The sequence below is a fragment of the Manis pentadactyla genome, chromosome 10, assembly GCF_030020395.1.
Source record: "Manis pentadactyla isolate mManPen7 chromosome 10, mManPen7.hap1, whole genome shotgun sequence".
Lineage (NCBI taxonomy): Eukaryota > Metazoa > Chordata > Mammalia > Pholidota > Manidae > Manis > Manis pentadactyla.
The window spans coordinates 115,983,910-115,992,938 of record NC_080028.1 but is presented as its reverse complement, the minus strand read 5'-3'; the positions used below and the strand labels follow the sequence as shown (position 1 = coordinate 115,992,938).

The following is a 9,029-nucleotide window of genomic DNA, read 5'->3' as shown; positions in this document are numbered from 1 at the left end:
ATCATACTTAACAGCGAGAAGCTGAAAGCTTTTCCTTTAAGATCAGAAACAAGACAAGGATGCCGACTTTCCCCACTTCTATTCAACATAGTACTGGAGGTCCTAGCCAAGGCAATCAGACAACACAAAGAAATAAAAGGCATCCAGATTGGCAAGGAAGAAGTTAAACTGTCCCTGTTTGCAGATGAAATGATATTGTACATAAAAAACCCTAAAGTATCCACTCCAAAACTACTAGATCTAATATCTGAGTTCAGCAAAGTTGCAGGATACAAAATTAATACACAGAAATCTGTGGCTTTCCTCTACACTAATAATGAAGTAACAGAGATATCAGGAAAACAATTCCATTCACAGTTGCTCCAAAAGTATAAAATACCTAGGAATAAACCTAACCAAGGAAGTGAAAGACCTATACCCTGAAAACTACAAGACACTCTAAAGAGAAATTAAAGAAGATACCAATAAATGGAAACTTATCCCATGCTCATGGATAGGAAGAATTAATATTGTCAAAAAGGCCATCCTGCATGCAATCTATAGATTCAATGCAATTCCTGTCAAAATACCAACAGCATTCTTCAACAAAGTAGAGAAAATCATTCTAAAATTCATATGGAACCACAGAAGACCTCAAATAGCCAAGGCATTACGCTGCCCAACTTCAAGCTCTACAACAAAGCCACAGTAATCAAGACAATTTGGTGCTGGCACAAGAACAGACCCATAGACCAATGGAACAGACTAGAGAGCCCTGATATAAACCCAAACATATATGATCAATTAACATACGATAAAGGAGCCATGGATATACAATGAAAAAATGACAGCCTCTTCAACAGGTGGTGTTGGCAAAACTGGACAGCTACATGCAAGAGAATGAAACTGGATGATTGTTTAACCACATACACAAAAGTAAACTTGAAATTGATTAAAGACTTGAATGTAAGTCATGAAACCATAAAACTCTTAGAAGACAACATAGGCAAACATCTCCTGAATATAAGCATGAGCAACTTCTTTCTGAATGCATCTCCTCGAGCAAGGGAAAGAAAAGCAAACAGGAACTCATTTGACTACATCAAACTAAAATGTTTCTGTACAGCAAAGGACACCATCAACAGAACAAAAAGGCACCCTACAGTATGGAAGAATATATTTGTAAATGTCATATCCATCAAGGGGTTACAATCCAAAATATATAAACAACCCACACGCCTCAACACCCAGAAAGCAAACGACCCAATTAATAAATGGACAGAGGATATGAAGAGACTGTTCTCCAAAGAAGAAATTCAGATGGCCAACAGACACATGAAAACATGCTCCACATAACTAATCATGAGGGAAATGCAAATTAAAACCACAATGAGATAGCACCTTGCACCAGTAAGGATGGCCAGCATTGAAAAGACTAAGAACAACAAATGCTGGCGAGGATGTGGAGATAGGGGAACTCTCCTACGCTGCTGGTGGGAATGTAAGGTAGATAGTTCAACCATTATGGAATGCAATATGGAGGTTCCTCACAAAACTAAAAATAGAAATACCATCTGACCTGGGAATCCCACTCCTTGCAATTTACCCAAAGAATACAACTTCTCAGATTCAGAAAGACATATGCACCCCTAAGTTTATCACAGCACTTTTTAAAAGAGCCAAGATATGGAAGCAACCTAAATATCCATCAGTAGATGAATGGATAAAGAAGATGTGGTACACGTACACAGTTCAGCCATAAGAAAGAAACAAATCCTGCCATTTGCAACAACATGGATGGAGCTGGAGGACATTATTCTCAGTGAAATAAGCCAGGTGGATAAAGACAAATGCCAAATTATTTCCCTCACTTGTGGAGTATAACTATGAAGCAAAACTGAAGGAACAAAATAGCAGCAGACTCACAGACTCCAAGAATGAACTAGTGGTTACCAAAGGGGAAGGATGTTGGAGGGTGGGTGGGGAGGGAGGGAGAAGGGGATTGAGGGATATTATGTTTAGTACACGTGGTGTGGGGGATCACAGGGAGAGCAGTGTAGCACAGAGAAGGCAAACAGTGGATCTGTGGCATCTTGCTGCACTGATGGACAGTGACTGCATTGGGGTGTGGGTGGGGACTTGATTATATGGGTAAATGTAGTATCGACATTGTTTTTTCATTTGAAACCTTCATAAGAGTGTATATCAATTATACCTTAATAAAAAAAATCAGAGACAAATGATCTAATTAAAAAAAAGAATTCCACCTGTAAGTGAAATTATATGGTACTTGTCTTTCTCTGTCTGATTTATTTCACTTAGCATAATACTCTCTAGATCCATCTATGTTGTTGCAAGTGACAAGATTTCCTTTTTATGGCTAAGTAGTGTTCCATTGTGTATTTGTACCACATATATGTATCCATCCATCTGCCAATGGAATTTAGGATGCTTCCATACCTTGATTATTGTAAATAATGCTGTGATAAACATAGGAGTGCATGTTTATTTTCAAATCCATGATTCTTTTTTCATAGAGTGAATTCCCAGAAGTGGAATTGCTGGGTTGTATGGTATTTCTCTTTTTAGTTTTTTCATAAACTCCATACTGCTTATCATAGTGTCTGAACCAATTGACATTCCCACCAAGAGTGTAAGAGGGTTCCCTTTTCTCCACATCCTCATCAACACTTGTTATTTCCTGTATTTTTGATAGGAGCCATTCTCACTGGTGTGAGGTGATATCTCATTGAAACTTTGGTTTCATTCCCCTAATGATTAGTGATGCTGAGCATCTTTTCATGAGGCTCTTGGCCATCTGTACATCTCCTTTGAAAAACTCTCTCTCAGGTCCTCTGCTTATTTTTTATTTCAATTATTTGGGTTTTTTAGTGTGCGGACTTATATGAGTTCTTTATATTCTTTGAACATTAGCGCCTTCTCAGATATATCATTTGCTAATATCTCCTCTTCATTAGGTTGCTCTTTCTTTTATTGATGCTTTCCTTTGCTGTGCTGAAGCTTCTTAGTTTGATGTAGTCCCAGTTGTTTATTTTTACTCTTGTTTCCCTTGTCTGGGGTGACATGTCTGGAAAAAAGTTATTAATGTTGTTGTTCAAGAGTGTGCTGCCTGTTTTCTTCTATGGTTTTCTTAGTTTCAGGTTTTATATTAAGATATTTAATCCATTTTGAGTTTATTTTTATGTATGGTGTAACACAGTGATCCAAATTTCATTCTTTTGTGTACAGATGTCCAGTTTTCCCAACACTATTTATTGAAGAGACTGCTTTATCCCCACTGTGTATTCTTGCCTCCTTTGTCATAGATTAATTTCCATGTAGGCATGGACTTATTTCTGGGCTCTCTATTCTGTTCCATTGATCCATGTAACTCTTTTTTGTGCCAGTACCATACTGTTTTGATGACTGTAGCTTTGTACTATAGTTTGAAATCATGATATCTCCAGCTTTGTTCTTCCTCAAAATTGTTTTGGATATTTAAGGTCTTTTGTGTTTCCATATAAATTTTAGGATTCTTTGCTCTAGTTCTGTGAAAAATGTTATTCATTGTGATAGGGATTGCACTGAATCTATAGATTGCTTTGTGTAGTATGACCATTTTAACAATATTACTTCTATCCATGAGCACAAAATATCTTCCATTTATTTGTCTTCAATTTCTTTCATCTGTGCCTTATAGTTTTCATAATAAAGATATTTCATCTCCTAATTAGATTTATTCCCATATATTTTGTTCTTTTTGATACAATTATAAATGGGAACGATTTCTTAATTTCTCTGTTAGTTTATTATTTGTATATAGAAGTACAACAGATTTCTGTATATTGATTTTGTATCCTGTGACTTTACTGAATTCTTTTTCTAGTAGGTTTTTGGTGGAGTTTTTTGGGTTTTCTTTATATAGTATCATGTCATTTGTAGATAGTGACAATCTAACTTCTTCCTTACCAGTTTGATGTATTTTATTTATTTTTCTTACCTGGTTGCTATGGCTAGGACTTCCAGTACTATGTTGAATAAAAGTGGTAAAGAGTGGGCATCCTCATCTTGATACTGATCTTGGAGGTAAAGCTGAAAGTTTTTCACCATTGAATATGACATTAGCGGTGTTTTGTTGTATGTGTCATTTATTATGCTGAGATATGTTCCCTCTTACACCCATTTTGTTGACTTTATATCATGAAGGGATGTTGAATTTTGTCAAATGCTATTTCAGCATCTATTGAGATGATCATATGGTTTTTATCCTTCCTTTTGTTAATGTGGCATATCACATTAATCACAATATCTACTTGTAGTTATTGAAACATCCTTTTACCCCTGGAATAAATCACACTTGTTCAGAGAGCATGAACCTTTTAATGCATTTATTAATTTGGTTGCTACTATTTTGTTGATTGTTACATTCATGCTCATCAGAGATATTGGACTGTGATTTTCTTTTTTTGTAACATCTTTGTCTAGTTTTGGTATCAGAGTGATGCTGTCCTTATAGAATGAATTTGGAAGCTTTCCCTACTCTTCAATTTTTTGGAATAGTTTGAGAAATATAGGTATTAGCTCTTATTTACATATTCATTAGAATTCTTTGAAGCCATTTGGCCCTGGAATTTGGTTTGTTTGGAGTTTTTTGATTACCAATTCAATTTCATTACTAGTAATTTGTCTGTTCAGATTTTCTATTTATTTTTGGTTCAGTCTTGGAAATTTGAATGTTCCTAGGAATGTTCCATTTCTTCTAAGTTGTCCAATTTTTGACATATAAATTTTTGTAGTATTCTTTTGTAAGCATTTGTATTTCTGTGGTGTCAGTTGTACCTTCTCTATTATATCTGGTTTTATTTTTATTATTTTATTATTTTTAATGAAGTTTTTCACAAATTTGCGTGTCACCTTGCACAGGGGCCATGCTAATCTTTGTATTGTTCCAATTTTGGTCTATTGCTGCTGAAGCAAGTACATGCAGAATTATTTAACATTTTTGCCCAAGCTTTTATTGTTACTTCACCCACACTTAATTAGATAGCCTTTTAAAAAATTAGCTCATCTCTGTAAAACTTTTGAAACATTCAACTTAGTGACCATAGATATAACACATATATTTATTTTTAGTTAAGTAGTATTTAATTATATTATATAATTATAATAAGTTACTTGATATAGAAGAGTTTGGGAGCACACACAACAGTCTTAATTGCCTTCGAGTAAACTTGAGGCAACAGAATTGTTTGGACAGGCTGGAGAAATACTTCCACAGGTCTGCTCAAGGCACTGAAAAGACTTCAGTATGTTTCAGAGAGAAGATGGAGAGCATTAGTTAACCCAGTGAGTCAGGGAAATGGGTTAATGATTGTTCTTCCCTATGGAGATGTCTGTGATTTAAAATTCTGCTTTATATTTTTAAAAGCCTCTGTAAGTAAGTATGGATCATTACCTTCATATTTTCATTATTTAAGTGAATCAGGTTTTAAATAAATGCATTTTGTACTAAAGGTACTAAAACATAAAACGTTCCTTTAAAAACTTGTCATAATTGGTAAAATGTAACAGAAGTAATAAGGGTCCTTGAGTAAGAACGTAAACCTAAAAACTGCTAGCCTGACCTCTGTCTGGTATGTTTATCTACCTCACTGTTCACCTCCTAAATCAAAATATTTGCTGGGCTTGTCTACATTCTCCTCTCTCCATTAGTTTAAAAACAACGTATCTTCCAGGTTGTACCTTAAAATCATTTCTTCAGGGAACCCATTTTTTACTTTATACAAGCATTCTTTACTTTTCATTCAGACAGATTTTATGTGGGAGGAGGTTATCACAGTGACCTACTGTCCTGCCACCCTCCTACCTCCTCATTCAGACACATTTTAATAAGTAACTATTTATATCATAGTTTAATGTTCTATACTCCATGGGACTGGGCTCGTACAGGGTCTGGTCTAATATCTATTATATATTTTTATTATTATGCTTATGCATAATAAATGTATCAAATGAATAATTGAATGAGTGGAGGTCACAATACAGTCAGTAAAGAGTGTTACTCCTCTTGAGGAGGCTGTCAATCAAGGGAGCAAATAACCACCTCTGCTACATTTGCACAACTCCACATCTCCCTCTGTTGAGGCCAGGATTTGACCTCAGAGAATGGAGAATTTAAAAAAATCTATGACTCTGAGATTGCTTCTTTTCAACTTAATGAAGAAAGAAGTAAAAATAGAGATGAGGAGATGCAGATATGCACCTGCCAGTTTTGTTTATTTAATTTTTCACCTAAACAGACATGTTAATTAGTAGCTCTACCATCTCCAAGAGATAAAAATACTAAACTACCGGCATTGGAAGGTTAGTGAAAGTTCTGGAAAGAGAATAATGACATGGCAGTGGTATTGGGTATGCAGTTGAAGGAGTGTTGTTAGTGAATCCTGTAACCATTACCCTGGAAAGACACAGTGGAAATTTGCAGGTGGCCTTGTAAGCTAAAGCCTAATGTCCTCAGCTGCAGATACAGATGCAAGGAAACCAAGCAACTGGAAGAAATGTCAGAAATATAAAATAAATTGGGGAGTTTACAATAAAATGACTAAAATTCCTAGAATAAGAAATTAGGGGTGAAGAATTTTCCTTTGTTTACAAAAGTATATAAATAAAAAACTGGTTATTTAGTTGAGACCAGTCTTTCAGAAGTAGCCCACTGTGGTTGAATTTATTATAGAAAATATGATAATGGGATTAAAGATGGTGGCATGAGAGGAGAGACAGAGGCTTCCTCCTAAAACTGGATAAAATTAGAAAATTTAATTGGCGCAACTAATCCTGAGAGAGCAACAGGAAAGAGGATGGCATCAGACTGCACACACCTGGAGAAAAGAGCAGACCTCACCGAACGGGGTAACGTACCAGAGCTGTGACTCTGCAGGACCCGAGCCCCTCCCCCACCCCAGCTCAGCGGCGGGAGGAAGAGAAACGGAGCAGGGAGGGAGCGGAAGGCTTGGGACTGCTGAATACCCAGCTCCGGAGATTTGTGCTGGGAGCACAAACCTACATTTCACGGTGCTTTCATGAGACTCACATGACTACCAGGTTGGAAAGTTAATACAGGCTGAGATCCTGGGGAGACTGGGATTCTGGCTGCTTGTGGAAAGCAGGGATCCATATCTGGCTGCTCTGGGACAAAAACTTATACCTGTGGACCGGCCCACTGGCTCAGGCAGTGGAGACAGGCACAGCAGCCGGGAGGCGGGGAACAGCTCTTTCCTACCCCCAGGCACCAGTACTGCTCCCCTGCTACCCCCAACATTGCTTCAGGGGCTGAGCAGCTCCAGAATAGAGCTTCTGGACGCTAGAGGGCGCCATATACGAACATGAAACGCCAAAGGAACCTTGTCCAGAGTAAAATTGTTAATACAACTCCCAATAAAGATTTAAATGACATGGACCTTGTGACTCTTCCTGAAAGGGAGTTCAAAATGAAAATCATCAACATCCTAATGGAGGTATGGAAAGACATCCAAGAACTCAGGAATCAATTCAGGTCAGAGATCCAATCGTTAAAGAACACGATGGAGGGTATTAAAAGCAGGTCAGATATGGTGGAGGAGACAATAAATGAAATAGAAACTAGAGAAGAGGAATACAAAGAAGCTGGGGCACAGAGAGAAAAAAGGATCTCTTAGAATGAAAGAATATTGCGAGAACTGTGTGACCAATCCAAGCAGAACAATATCCACATCATAGGGATACCAGAAGAAGAAGAGAGAGAGAAAGGGATAGAAAGTGTCTTTGAGGAAGTAGTTGCTGAAAACTTCTCCAATCTGGGGAAGGACATAGTCTCTCAGGCCATGGAGATCCACAGATCCCCCAACACAAGGGACCCAAGGAAGACAACACCAAGACACATAATAATTAAAATGGGAAAGATCAAGGATAAGGACAGACTGTTAAAAGCAGCCAGAGGCAGAAATAAGATCACATACAGAGGAAAGCTCATCAGACTAACAATCAGACTTCTCAGCAAAAAACTTACAGGCCAGAAGGGGGTGGCATGATGTATTTAATGCCATGAAGCAGAAGGGCCTGGAACCAAGATTGCTTTATCTGGCAAGATTATCATTTAAATTTGAAGGAGGGATTAAACAATTTCCAGATAAGCAAAAGCTGAGAGAGTTTACCTCCCACAAACCATCTCTGCAGTCTCTTCTGGAGGGACTGCTACAGATGGAAGTGGTCCTAGGGTTGGACAGCTGTCACCAGAGGTAGTAAAATCATGGTAGGGAGGATGGAGCAGCTGATTGCGAGGCAAATGCAAAATTAAATTGACTAACCCCACAGTCAATCAAGGGATAGACAAAAGGAAAATATGATAATGGAACTTTGGATCATTATCAGTATTTTGTATAACCAATATTGTTTGTTGCAAATGCTTATGATAAATATTATTTATTTCAGATCCCATAATTATTTCAAAGAAATATCATCCTAACAATTTTCTAATATTTTATTGGTACTGTTGCCATATGTATTGCCACATTTTTCACAAAAGCAAATAAACATTTTTCAAAGAAGTGAAATATTTTGAAATTATTTAAATTTAGAGCATCTAAGTTACCCAGAACTAAAATACTAGAAAACAAAGACCTTGATTTGTTTGATCCTACCCTTTTATAATTAAAATGAAAAGGATAGCCATACAAAAGAGATGCTTTTCTCACACATCACTTCTTTTTGATGCCTTTCCATTTCTGCCTCTGTTCTGCCCTTAGGTGCATCAGAGCAGCTTCAGTAAGGGTGTGCACTCCAGGTTAGGTGTTGCCTTCGATGCAGCACAGCTCTGGGAGCAGACTAAGTGAATCTCTGCTTCATGAGCCCACACCTCTTGCCAAGTGATGAGAACAATAAGGAGTTTCCTTAGACCAGTTAATCAAACAGAAATTGCAAATCCTATAGCTCTCTTTTCAGCTGACAGCACAAAGTCATAATTTACCTTAAGCAAGTAAACTTTCTGATTCTTGGCATTCTATTTCCTTAGTTCC

At 37.2% G+C, this 9,029-nt stretch overlaps 1 pseudogene; it reads right to left on the bottom strand.

Annotated features, from left to right (window-relative positions):
- Positions 1-4,858: 4,858 nt before the first annotated feature.
- On the bottom strand, positions 4,859-4,955 carry LOC118914808 (U6 spliceosomal RNA; annotated as a pseudogene).
- Positions 4,956-9,029: the final 4,074 nt, after the last annotated feature.